This window comes from Scylla paramamosain, chromosome 32 (genome assembly GCF_035594125.1).
Source record: "Scylla paramamosain isolate STU-SP2022 chromosome 32, ASM3559412v1, whole genome shotgun sequence".
NCBI classification, from domain to species: domain Eukaryota; kingdom Metazoa; phylum Arthropoda; class Malacostraca; order Decapoda; family Portunidae; genus Scylla; species Scylla paramamosain.
Window position 1 is genome coordinate 4,261,901 of NC_087182.1, and position 14,282 is coordinate 4,276,182.

The 14,282-nt window shown below is 41.6% G+C and overlaps 1 long non-coding RNA gene across 2 annotated transcripts in view; it reads right to left on the bottom strand.

The window, feature by feature from the left end:
• LOC135089075 (uncharacterized) overlaps positions 1-3,503 on the bottom strand; it is a 94,931-nt gene extending 91,428 nt beyond the window's left edge. For both annotated transcript variants that reach the window (XR_010261382.1, XR_010261381.1), the window contains exon 1: positions 3,422-3,503. This is a non-coding gene — a long non-coding RNA (uncharacterized LOC135089075). The remainder of the gene's footprint in view (positions 1-3,421) is intronic.
• Positions 3,504-14,282: the final 10,779 nt, after the last annotated feature.

A 14,282-nucleotide genomic window follows, 5' to 3' on the forward strand; every position in this document is an offset into this window, starting at 1 on the left:
TGATGATGATGATGATGATGATGATAATAATAATAATAATAATAATAATAAGCGTTCAAGAGAGGGACTGTGTTAGTGAACAAAATAAGAAATTGGTAAGAGATGAATAATAATGAATCTGTAAAGAAGAACAAGAACAAGAAGCAAACAAGGAAGAGGAGGATGAAGAAGAGATGATGATGAAAGAGAAGAGAAAGAAGAAGAAGAAAAGAAGAAGCAAACAAAGAAGAGGAGGAGGACGAATAAAAGACGATGAGAGAAAAGAAAAAAATGATAATAGAAACATCGTGCAAATATTTCATCACTCACATCACAAACTAAACCAAGAAAACTTTACGAAAAACAACCTCACTTATCAATCGCAGACATCACAGCATAACATTTCCCCAAGTAAAGGGAAACAAAGGGAAACAAAAGGAAAACTCAACACGTGGCCGTCATAACTACCCCAATAAACAAAGCCAACTCGACACACGAAGAATAATAAGTCCAGGAGAAAAATGCAATACAGTAAGAAGCAGAAAACACATGACTCTGATGAAAAACAATGCTATTTACTCGACACGAAAAACTATGGAGTAAAAAAAAAAAAGTGCAACACAGTAAGGCAAGTAAAGAAGTCACCCTCACAGTCACTAAAAACAAAGCCATTTATGAAGAGTTAATCCAAGAGAAATAGAAAAATAAATAGATAAATAAGGTTCAATAAAGTAAGGCAAGGAAATGTTTTAGTTATTCCTCAGCATCTTTCGTCTTCCCATCACGACGAGACTTGATTTACTTCCTCGCTTCCTCGCAGCATTAACATGTCCAACGGGGAAATAAATGCCGGCCATTAATCACACGATACACTGCAAGTCACACACACACACACACACACACACACTCAAAACCGGTAAACAGCCTGAGATAAATGATTGGATCTCATTTGCAGAACTCCAAAAGCAATCACGCTGGAAATGGATCCTTTTCTGCGCTACTGAAAACCTTCTTGGTCATCCATCATGGCAGAGTGGGGCGGGGGAGAGGCGGGGGAAAGGGGCGGTGGGTGACGGGCTGATGGGGAGAGAAAGGAGGGGAGGACAGGGATGGGACTGATGGGGGACGAAGCCTGGGAGTAGGGGAGGTGAGAGGAAGTAGAGGGGAGAGACTGGGATGGACTGGGGTGAGGGATGGACTGCACTGGGGCATATAAGGGGGGGAACTGGTGGGCGCGAGGTAAAAGGCGCAGCAGAGTAGGATGGAAGGCTGCAGGACGTTGGGTGAGAGGGAGTGGGGAGGAAGCGATTGGGAGGAATGGTGTGGGAGAAGGGAGAAGACAGGGAGGGGGAAAGAGAGGGTACTACAAGAACGAGCTCATTCATTAAGATAGCCAGTTAGTAGTAGTAGTAGTAGTAATAGTAGAAGTAGTAGCAATAGTAGAAGGAACATTGATGATATCGTTCTTAAGTATATTCTAAGAAACAGGATAGTCTCAGTGGCAAAAGAAGCAACAATAATGATAATACCGTTTCTGTTTAAGTGTATCCTAAACACGCAAGATAATTTATGCAGACCACACCGTAAAGTAACGAAACACTTCACTCCGTCTTGCCCCGACCACCTCAAGTCTGGCAGGTGCGAAGCCTCTCAAGTCATCCAATTAAACGCTTATTACACCAAACCACACCCGCGCATTGTCCTCACCCGCGCAGGAAACTGTGAAGACTTAAATAAATTCAATAACAGCAAAATTATCCCCTTAAACACCAATCCAGGAAAAGTAGAACAGCATGTCATTCTTCGCGTGTTTGTGGGGCGCCAGTCGTGGAGAAATAAGGAGGAAGGAAAAATATATAAAAAAAATAAACATAACCTTTCACCTGCGTGCGTGCATTAGCTAATAAGATTCGCATTCTGGTCCAGGTAATAACTTCCAGGTGTGTGTTGCTGTGTGTGCCAATAACAGTTGTTTGCCTGCAGAGGAAATTGGACGCAGTTACTAAGGGAAGACGCCTTATGGTTTTTATTGCAATGCGGTCGAGGAAAAGAAACGAAAGCGATTATGTCTCTAAGTTACGCACTTGACACCCGCCTCATTGTCTACAGTGATCATTTTCCTCCTCTTCCTTCCCGTTGTCCTCGTTTTCTTTCGCTTGCTACTCCAGAATTTACTCTCATTAATTTCTGGAAAGGACACGGATACTACTGTTTCTCTAATGTATGCACCTGACACCCGCCTCATTGCCTTAGCCCTACAGTGATGGCGTTCCTCCTCTTCATTCTCGTTCTCGTCCTTCTTTGTCCGCGTAGAAAAATCATTTGTGACTAAGCTTTGAGCTCGTTCACTTCAGGAAAAAGACATGAAAACTACTATTTCTTTGCACTTGACAGCCGCCTCATTGTCTACAGTGATAACGTTCCTTCTCTTCCTCCTCGTTATCCTTGTTCTCTTTGCTGTTACTGACTTTAATCTCATCAACTTCTGGAAAGGACAAGAAAACTGTTTTTTTTAAGGTACGCAAGTGACACCCGCCTCATTGCCTACAGTGATGACGTTCCTCCTCTTCCTTCTCGTTCTCATCCTCCTTCGTCCGCGTAGAAAAATCACTTGACTGTACTTTGACCTCGTTCACTTCAGGAAAAAGACAAGGAAAGTACTATTTCTCTAAGTTACGCATCTGACAGCCGCCTCGTAACTTTCACTGATAACCCTCGTCCTTCTCATTTGCTATTCCAGACCTTACTTGCTCTACACTCTCGATCGATTAGTTAGTAGGGTGACGTTTGATGGCGTACGAGTTTTGCACTACATCGATCACCTTGAGTGGCTGGTGGCGAAAGAGCACGTCATTTGTCACCCACCTCTGCTTGCCGCTTCCCTTCCTCCACTTCTGCCGAGCAATAAACGACGTAGTACATTTCACCAAAACGGGCAAAGATGAAGGGAAGGAACAACACAAATGTCTACGATGAGTTGCGCTTTCAAAGGATTAAGTGGTTCCCTTTGTGTGGGGCCCAAGACACTACTGAAGACGAAATTGCTGATGACGTACGTGACTATAGCCGAGTACTCGTTCCTTTCCTCCTCCTCCCCCTCTTCTTCCTCGTTCTTCCTTGTTCTTCTCTGTCATCCATTATGTAAAAATGCGGCGCCTCAAATCAGTCAGTCAGTCAGTCAGTCAGTCAGTCATTCTTATCCTCCACCAAGTCCTGAATATTGGCAGAGTTTAACATGACTCGCATAGAAAGCTGTACGTGGTTGCATCTCTTTGGGTCACGAGTATTAGTAAAGGCTTTCCTCCCTCCCTCCATCTATATATCCCATCTTTCCTCTTTCTTTACTCATAACACGCTAAAACTCATCTTTCATCAGTTATCTCTAGCTCTTCCTGCCCTAATAATCCTGTCACACAAACCTTAATAACCAGTAGTCACTCACCAAAACGTCAATGCATTTCATCTTACCGACACGTTCTGGCCACTCAACCACTGACGCACGTGCAGACTGAGGCCGTGGCGTGAGGGAATCCCAACACGAGTCTCAAAGTTTTTACCAATGCACGTTATCATTATAAAAACACAGACGAATGAATTTTTAGTGCCAGTGGAGCATATTGAGTAGTGCCTATAAGGAATTCGATTAAATGCACATCTAACTTTATTTTCTTATGAGATTCTTATATTCCATTGGTGTTTAAAGTCAGGCGTTGTGGATTTTTTTTTTTTTTGTCACATCTCTCGTGGGTATTATTGGAACATTCTCCCCATCCTCCTTGTCTCTCGTCTCCTCAAGTTGCAGAGTTACGATAATCAACTATTTTAACCCACCAATCCTATACCTGTCCACCCTCAGCACTGTCCCTCACTACATAATACTCAGACATGATTCTCAAAAGCAAGTGGAGTTGGTGAACGCGTGGCTCGGTACGTGAGTGGTGGTGGCGGTGGTAAGTGGAGACCCGCCTACTGCCTGCCCGCCTCCCGCCACCCTGCCGTCCCGTCACGCGGCGCCAAATTTCAATCAGTCACTCTTTTCCTGCATTGACTGTCTCCCATTCTTTCTTAAATAGGGTAAAGTATCTATCTCACTTGAGTCTGTATTTTTGAAGGTTTTTTCTCTCATCAGGAATGTTTGGAAATGTCACGGAGATGAGTTGTGTTCTCATGGGTGTTTTTTTTTTTTTATTTATTTATTTTTATTTATTCATAATGAAGTATTAGTGTTGAAATATCACTAGAAGCAGAGTTATCTTCAAAAACGCCAAACAGGTTCCAGAGCAGTTTATTAAGAGATGGATAGATAGGACTAATAAACGTTTAAGTATACAAAGGTCGGACACGCACGTCACCAACACACGATCAGGAGCGCAAGAAATGAATCACTGAAGAAGAATCAGTAAATAAGCATCCTGTACACCATTTACCATACACCATTTGCTTTAGCTGGCAACTGTTATTATGTTTCTCTGTTTTATGGTGTCTGACGGTATTTGCGCAATAAATTAATCAAATCAAATCAAAATCAATAAGTAAATAAACAAGACAAGTGAGTCATCGCGAAAATCCGCTTGAGAATTACAAGTATATGAAACAAGATGACAAAACCTCTTCAGGCATAACAGCACAGGTAACACGGGAATCCACACCTGAGATCGCCACACCTACCATATGACGAGCCACGGGTGACAGATGGTTCGCTTCCCTCGGCTTCACAACAACACATTAACCCTTGCACGTCCCGCCCCCGCCCCGCCCACGCCGCCCATGCCGCCCACCCTGCTCACGTCCTCCTTCCGCCCATTACAAAGCCGCAGCCGCAGTTTCCTTTAAGTACAATCGCACCTGCAAGACCACCTGACGCAGAGAGACTTAACGAACCTTCTCCTCCTCCTCCTCCTCCTCTTCCCTTAATTACAGCAATAGCACGGTAATGATTAGCCAGCATCTGTCACTTCTGGATGAAAATACGCCATTACAGTTCCTCGATTCCAGTTTTTGTCTTTTTTTTTTTTTTTTGTCTATGTGATGCTGACGAAGGCGCTGAAGAAAAGAGGAGTCAGCTGTCGGTCATTGCTCAGTGTAAGAAATAAGCTGTTTGTAATTTTATTGACATGAGTTGTGGTGGTTTTGTTGAGGCTGGTATGGTTGGGTCTCTCTCTCTCTCTCTCTCTCTCTCTCTCTCTCTCATATCGTATCTTCATTCTGTTTTAAGATCAAGAGAAACAGCAATCTATGGTAGAAAAAAAAAGAAAAAAATTGAAACACCGACTCGAACCGAACGAATCTTGCATCTACTGATAAGTCATTGGGAGTGCTTGCTTCGGAACCCAGCTCGCGTGGCGTCATCTGGCGGCCGGGAGGGGAAATCTATGATGTCGAGATGATTCTTCCCACAATGTGATACAAGAACGAACGTAAACTTCCAAAGTGATACATAAGAATGTAGTATATTGATAAAAACTGAAGGGAATCAGTGTAGGAATGAATCTCTTGCAGGAATCGAAACAGCGTCACTTGTCTCCGTTTTCTTTGAGGCTGGGACCATCCTCTCAAACTTAAGATTATACTAAAAGTGAGTCATCTTATCCCAGCAACATCTACCAAGCTACAGTTGAAGTTGTTGCTGTTTTCGACCATATTTTCGTGATTCTAGTGGCAGTCAAACGAGAATTGTGCATCATGAACTAGGAAAACATTCATGAAAACGCATCAAATTATCTATATTGTCTTTGAAAATAGTCGGAACGAGAGAGCAGAGCATTTAAGAAGTTACCAAGATTTTCAAGGGTATTTTCATGATTCTAATGATAGATGAAAAAAAAAAAGAAATACATAATGAGTCGAAAAACACTCATGAAACGCTACAAATCATCTGTGGCCTTTAAAAATACTCCTGACGAAGAAACAAAGGAAGAAAAAGAATTCTGAGACACACACTTGCTAGTTACCGGAACACAAGGAAACTGGAGGCACTTAAACTCCCTTGCTCGAGCATTTACCAGCAATGCCTTTATATCATGACGAGTGTAAACAGTGCCCTGTCATCTTGTGTGCGTGTAAAGTGCCTAGGCGGAAAAACAGAGTGATTGAATGAGCAGCCCCGCAAGAAATTGATTAAATGTGAAGAATAAACAAAGAGGAAGAGGAATGAGACAAACAGGAAGGGAAAAGATGATCACGGTCCATTCCCCGCCCTCACGAACTGCATCACTTCTTTAAGCTGACGGAAAAGAGCGAGAGGCGGAAGGAGGGGCCGTGATGAGCGGTGATGGCGGCGTAGTGGTGGTGAAACGCGAGGAAGATATGGAAGGAGCAAGAAACAGATGACTAGGTGAGTTGACAGTTGTGGTTTATTATTTATTGTGTCTGTGTGTGTGTGTGTGTGTGTGTGTGTGTGTGTGTGTGTGTGTGTGTGTGTTGGTAAGTCAGTAAGGTACGTATTTTGAAACGTTTCTGTGCCTGATCCTTAATTTTTAAATGTTTTCGTGCTGGTTGAAGTTACTCGGGTTTCCAAGAGTGTTTTGCATGATTCTGTCGATAATTTAAAGAGAAAACTCAATCATAGCCATGAGAACCCTACTAATCAAGGACAATTTCATTCCAGCGATCGTTAAACACAAATTCTACATCATAAATAAAAAAAAAAAAAACACTTGAAAACAGTCTCAGGCATCCAAAGCATTAAGGATGCAGACGTGAGAGGCATTCACGTCAACACACAGGATGTCACGAGGTAGAGACTGTTAGAATCCAATATGTGTCTGGCGCTCTCTGTCAGCTGTGTGATGTTGACCGCAAGCTGTCATTCGCTTGGCACATGACTGAAGAAGACTTGTACCACTGAGCGGGGCAGGAAATTAAAGGGAAAATTGGGGAGAAGCATAAAAAACACTAGCTTCGATTTGTTATGTGTCTCCCCTAGCTATTTTTCAATTGAGTCTATCGCTGCGTACTTTTCAATGGCAGACAGTTGTGTACATCGATAAGACACGTGTTTTGAAGCGTTTCGGCTCCTCAGTTCGATTAATCTTGACGTGATGTAGTCCAAGTGAAAGTGAATCAGGTTTTCGACAGTGTTTTCATGATTCTGTTAATAATTCAACTAGGAATCTGACCGGAAAGCGACACCTTTGAGAACACCCCTAATCAAGGACATTTTTAAGAACCTAGCGGCAGGAAATTAAAGGGAAAATTGAGGAGGTGCAGGAGAACATTAACTTCTATTTGTACTGCACCACGCAAGCAGGATTTTTCCCCCATGTAGTGTTGCGCTGCATACTTAGCAAAGGTAGACAACTGTGTGTATGACTCTTAAATTACCCTCACTTGACAATACACATGATGGAAGCCTTACACGAGGACAAGGGTCAAGGAAAAACTATACGTAACACGCCTTCCCCCCCACCCTTCCTTTGTAATGAAGTGTATAGCGCAACTAAAACCTTAATGCCGCATTTAAGTGACGTACAAATGATACGTTGAAGTTTCTAAATTATTCATAAGCCCTTGTGAGGCGGACATGAGGCTTGTTAGGCGAGCGAGATGGACGGGAAGGAGACAAGGTGCGGAAGGAAGGAATACAATAAGGAAACAATAGCAATGACGACGAGGGAGTTTAGTGGCTGGAAATTACAGAGAAGATTGGGAAATGATAATGACGATAAAACGTGAGGGGAATGAAGGCGATGCATGACGGAGCACCAAGTTTGTAATGAGGTACAATGGGGCTTTAACTGCTTCGCCTTGCATAGTTATGAGACCCGGGACGTGATACAGAAGACATCAATGTTCTCTCTCGTGCATTTTGTCGTAAATTAGAACACTTGGGTGAATTCTCATGCCAGATTGATAACACTTGTTCTTCCTGTGACCTGTCTGTTTTTATTTTGCTTTAACTAGACAAGGGGGGACTGAAACCTAGAAGAGGGATAATCGGTGAACTGGATGATAAATAAAGGGCAATGGGGGAAAATGTAAGGAAAAAACTGGACTGGGGAAGGACAAGGAACTGGTGAGAATATATTAGTGTGAGGAGAATGAGGGTTAAGAGGAATTGGAGGAAGAAAAATCAGGGAGAAAAAGGGAAAATTGAGGGAATAAACTAGAGTGGAAAGGACAAGGAACTGGTGAAAATATAATAGGGTGGGGGAAGTGAGAGACAAGAGGAACTGCAGAAAGAAAAATCAGGGAGAAAAAGGGAAAATCGAGAGAATAAACGAAGGAGACAACAACAGGGAGTACTAGAAGGACTGGTGAGAGTAAATTATGGTGAGAAGAATAAGAGGAATAAGAGGAACTGGAGGAAGAAAAAATAGAAAATAAGAAAAAAATGGGAGAGAAAAAAACAAAGAAGAGAACAACAGGGAACACAAGATGAACTGGGGAGAATATGTCAGGGAGAGGAAGATGAGGGACGGAACTGCGGAGGAAGTAAGATGAGGATGAGGAATAAAGGGATAGAATAAAGGAAGGAGAAGTATAGCGGGGAGAATAGGGAATAAGGAAGGGGAGAAGAGGTCAAGGTGTGTGTTAAGTTCACATTCCGATATTATCATACTCCGAACAAGTTTTTTTTTTTTTCCTTCCTTCTCTCTCTCTCTCTCTCTTCTCTCTCTCTCTTGAAGTTTGACGCAACGCAGACTAGTCAACAAGGAAGTAGTTATCGGTAGTCAATAGTTTATCAGCATTGAGTGGCAGCCCATTAACTTTTGGTATTTGTCACTATTATCGTACACAAATACCGGACGCCTGAATGTCAAAAGTGCCCATTAACAGGTAACTTAATCACTCTATGTACGTGTAGCTATTCAGGAGTTCCATGGTGTCGTATGACTTCAATGTCGCAACTCTAATGCAACCAATCTATTATTTTCAGTTACACAGGATTAATTTGCGATGAACTGGGGCGCCTTGAACAATATCTGCAGAAAAAATTAGGCAAAAAGCATGTTTCTTTAACTTATTTCTTTCTTTATACAAAGGAGTAGAGAGAGAGGGTAAGAAAGATTGTGGTACATTTCTGCTCTACTCTACAAGGTTTGTCATCTTCAGTAAGGCTTTTTATGTACGTTCTTTGTTGCCCTACGCCAGAGCCATTCTCACATAAAAAAAATAAAATAAATAAAAATCTGAAACATTTATTTGGTCGTATTTAGAGTTGCGTGTGGTGCTTTGGGGATTTGGTAACAAGTGCAGAAAAACTTTGTACTTGTCAGAACTGCGTCGAAGTTAATGAAATAATGTTAGGTTGTCTCGCGGTGGATAAAGTGATGCATCAGTCTGTCTCGAACTGAATGAAGCAGTAATGTTTCGAACAGCGTGGGGCAATGCAGTGGTGAGTGTCTCAAGCTGAACGAAGCAATGTCAGACTGTTTGAATTGAACGGAAAATATCAAAACTGTCACACGCTGAACAAAACAATGTCAAACTTGTCTCGAACTGAACGGAGCAATGCCAGACTAACGAACCACTGTGAACCATTTGAAGCAGGTGTGGCGACGGCAGCATCCGGGTGTGTGTGTGTGTGTGTGTGTGTGTGTGTCCTTTTTTTTTTTTCCCCCCCTAATACACGGTGCCGTTTTGTAATGGATTGAAAGTCATTATCAGAAAAATTTATGGGCTGCATTATTCTGAAGGTAAAATTGAATACATGATTATTATTGTATTACGGAGGGCTTAAATCGTTCATTTCGGCCGATTTATTAAGAAAATCACTGGTTCTGTTATTCTTGTATAAGATAAACTACTGTATTCTTTTTATAACACTGATAACGATACTCGGAAAATATAGAATTAAATCAATTTTGTATATGTATAATTTATTTTACTGGTTCATGGTTAGTTTTATTTATTTATTGCTTATTGTGGGAGTTATTTGAGTACCTATATTTACTTTGCCAATTTATTGATTTTATGTAACGGCTCGATCTTAAACATTTTTTATGCTTTTGTATAAGAATAGAAAATTATAAGTAAAGATTATTCTTATGTTTTAGAAATAAAATTACAAATAGGTTCGGAAGCAAGAAAACACACACACACACACACACACACACACACACACACACACACACCAAGAAGAAAAGTAACTTCCTTAATTTACTGGAAGCCAATAATTATCCTTCATGATTAAGAGTCAAGAGGAGTGTTATTAAAAGATTTACTGGCTGGTCGAGTTCACTTTGCTGTATTTAATTGTACCGTGTGTGTGTGTGTGTGTGTGTGTGTGTGTGTGTGTGTGTGTGTGTTGCCTAAATTCCTGTCTGTGCATGAGTATGTATGTATGCAAGTATGTATGAGCAGTGTGTGTGTGTGTGTGTGTGTGTGTGTGTGTGTGTGTGTGTGTGTGTGTGTGTGTGTGTGTTTACCATGCAAGTATAAACACACATACACACGAGTAGCTTTTTATCTTTTTGTATGACTGTGTGTGTGTGTGTGTGTGTGTGTGTTTGTACAAGAGTAATGTGGTTGTTCATGGTGGTGTTTCCCTTCGTCAACTACCCCCGCTTGCCATTAAGTGCCGGAGCAACACCTTGACTCACTCACCTGCGCTTCGACAAAACCCATCAACCAATCTCACACCTGCGCCGCCATTACTCTCACCTGTCGCAGCGTGAATCAATCTCTCCAAAAAATTGTCCTTTCATTAATCACCTTTGTACCTTCTCACGGGACTATCCAATCTCTAACCAATGAGTGTGTACAATTGCTATGACGTCATGAATTCCCACCAATCAGAAGAGGGGAAGGACTCGTGACGTCATTATTCTCTCCCGTTAAGTGAGTTTGGTGGGAAAATATCGACAGACAGACATACGGACAGACAGACAGATAGATATACATGTAAACTGTTAACGCATTTATTTTTTTCATATTTTGGTTGTAAAGTGATGGTTGAAGATTGGAGGAGGTAGTGGAGTGAAGGGAAGATTGAGAGTGATGAGTGGTGGTAATGGAGGAGGAGGAGGAGGAGGAGGAGGAGAAAAAATTAGAGTAAGGTCTGCTGTTGATGATTATCTCTAGAAGCACAGAATTATTCTCTCTCTCTCTCTCTCTCTCTCTCTCTCTCTCTCTCTCTCTCTCTCTCTCTCTCTCTCTCTCTCTCTCTCAAAACCACAACACCATCACAAACAAAAGAAGAATATTACCACCACCACCACCACCACCACCACCAGGCACATGAACCCTTTCCAAACACTATGGATAATGAGATCAAGAGAACAGTACGATAAGCATTGTGTAGAGATAACAAGCTCCTTTTCTTGACCTTTATTTTCCCCTCCACACCACATACTACTCTCTCTCTCTCTCTCTCTCTGGTAGGTGCAGTGGTGAGAGTATAAGGAAGAGAAACACGCTGGATATGAGGGAACAATAGAGGAGCAACTCAATGCTATCTGATCCCATTGAAGGAGAATCTAGTCGTCTTTAATGGAAACGTACTCTTGGGTAGACGATCAAGTGTGTGTGTGTGTGTGTGTGTGTGTGTGTGTGTGTGTGTGTGTGTGTCTAGCATAAGAATATCTATCTATCTATCTAATCTATCCATCTTGTCTCTTTTATTTCATGTATGTATGTTTGTAGGTATGTATTTATGTATAATTATCTTTTCTCATCTACTTTTCTCTCTCTCTCTCTCTCTCTCTCTCTCTCTCTCTCTCTCTCTCTCTCTCTCTCTCTCTCTCTCTCTCTCTCTCTCTCTCTCCACCCTCAAAAATAAAAATAAAAACAAAAACACAAGAGGGTTAGAGCATCGAGCCATCGTTAGTCTGCGCAGCGCAACTTAAGTAATGCCTGGACTGGGGGTGTTGATGCGCAGGTCCTTAAGATAATTGAAAGAATAACTCACTGTTGGCGCAGGGAACAATGGAGGCGCTGCTCACACCCTCCCTGAACACTGGCTTATTATTGGCGCGAAGGCTTGGCTCTTGCTCGCTTGTCTTGGTGCCAGGGTTCGAGTCTTGACACCAGGAAAAAGATAATGGGAAAAATAGAAGTAATGATGTATCTCTTTTTATTTATTTTTCATTCGTTTTCTGGTTAATTTGTTTTATCAAGTGTCTGTTTTAGTTATCGGAGAAAAATGTGTTCTCGTTTTCTATGTTTCCGTTTTCTTAATTGTTCGTGATTGAGGAAAAGGAAACAATAATTATATTTCCTGTGTTGATTTGCGCTCATTTGCTGATTAATTCGTATATATTCCTTTCAGTTATTGTAAAAAAATATGTTCTCGTTTTCTGTGTTTTAGTTTTTTTTCTTAAATGTCTCGTGATAAAACAAAAAAGATCAGGTTTTGCCTTATACTCTAGTTTTCGTCTTGACTTCAGAGATAGCAAGTCCCTTCTCTTAAAATCTCAGTGAAAAAAAAAAAAATCTCCTAGACCTCTATGCTAATGCTTTCTTCTTATTTATTGTGGCGCTTTTTCTTACCTCCCCTTTCACATTCAATGGCGTATTTCATTATTTTCCTCATTATCTATTTTGGTCCTTTTTCTTAACTTCTCCTTTGGTCAGTGGAGTCTATTATTACTTTTCCTTATGTATCGCTTTCCTTTTTTCAACCTTTCCTTTGATCAGTGGCATATTTTATAACTTTTCCTTTTCTATTGCGTTGCTTTTCCCAGCATTTCCTCGCGGTCAGTTTCGTCATATTTCCACTTCACGGAATGGGGGTGGAGGCGGCGTGGCGGTAGCAGTGTTCGGGATGGATGTGCCGCCTCGTAGGACTCGCCGCCTAATGACCAGCCTGGTAATGGAACACACCAAGGAATGAACACTTGGTGGGACTTCGAGGCGGGGGAGAGGAACACCTTGAGAAAATACCTGGTGAAAATGAAGTGAAAGGCAGCCATATTTCTTTCGCATACTTCTGTCTTTTTAACGGGAATGAGAGTAGGAATGTGCCAGTAGAGAGAGAGAGAGAGAGAGAGAGAGAGAGAGAGAGAGAGAGAGAGAGAGAGAGAGAGAGAGAGAGAGAGAGAATAAAAAGTACCACCAAGGTGATTAAAAATTCTCAAGTCTTCTCCTTCTCTTTTACATTCACAACTACGAAGAAAAGGGAGAATGAGAAAAGAAGAAGAGAAAGAGAGGCAAAAATCAACCAAAGTCAACAAGTCAGTTTCCTTTACAAGTACAAAAGAGGGGAAAGGAAAGCCAACAAAACCCTTTAGAAACTCCCAGCAGGTGTGACGCAGCGGAAAACAAAAGACGAACGGCACCAAACATCACGGGACATCTTGCTTAATGCACACAAACGCGACCCATAAATTTTTCATCCCAGAGGCAACAAACAGCGAACCGACACACACCCAGAAGACCCAAACTCCCTTACAAACATCCCAAAACATCACCCGTCCCAGCGCATCACCTTGGGAGGATTAACAACCAAGAGAAGGAGATTTATAAAAGTGCTTGCATGATGAAAGCGCCAGTTGTGGTTACGGTAATGGTGACGCTTGTGATTATGGTGACGGAGGATCAGAAATTTGCTGTTGATGAGTTGGTGTTTTCTTCTCTTTTTTTTTCCCCTCTTCCTGTTGTTGTTTCCCTTCATGTTTCCTCCTTAGTGCATCTGTGGTTCCGTAAGTCTTCTAGTTAAGTGGCTGTGTCCTGGTTGGCTGGTTGACTGGGTGACTCTATCGGTTGATGTGGTTCAGTGGTTCAGTGTGGTGGGTTTAGGTCATAGTGGGTTCAGTGGTTAGTGGTGGTGTGGTGTGGTGTGGTGTGGTGGTTCTTAGGGGTGTGGCAGGGGTGGTGTATGTGCTTTTCAATCTTGTGAGCTGGTGGTGGTGGTGATGAAAGTGGTGGTCATTTCTTGTGCTAGTGGAATTAGTGGGCTTGCACAGTGTTTTTTTTCTTTTTTCTTTTTCTTCCTTTTTTTGCGCAAGGGAGGAAGACCAAGGACACAACCAAATATAGGAAAAAAAGAGAGAAAAACAATAACTATCTTTCCTTATCTTGTAGTTCTCTTGTTTTATTTATTTTATTTTTTTAGATCTCAAGTATTAAACACATATTTTTCTTACATAAGAGAATGCGGATAGGGCTTGCAAAAGTGAAAAGAAAGAAAAAATAAAAGGAAAGAAAAGAAAACCGCATAAATATTCCAAGAAAAAAAGTCAAGTTAACATTTACTAGATTAAAAATAGATGTGGAATTTCTCTCTCTCTCTCTGTCTCTCTCTCTCTCTCTCTCTTTCTCTCTCTCTCTCTCTCTCTCTCTCTCTCTCTCTCTCTCTCTCTCTCTCTCTCTCTCTCTCTCTCTAATGTTACTGGGAAAGGTAGAAGAGAGAGAGAAATGAA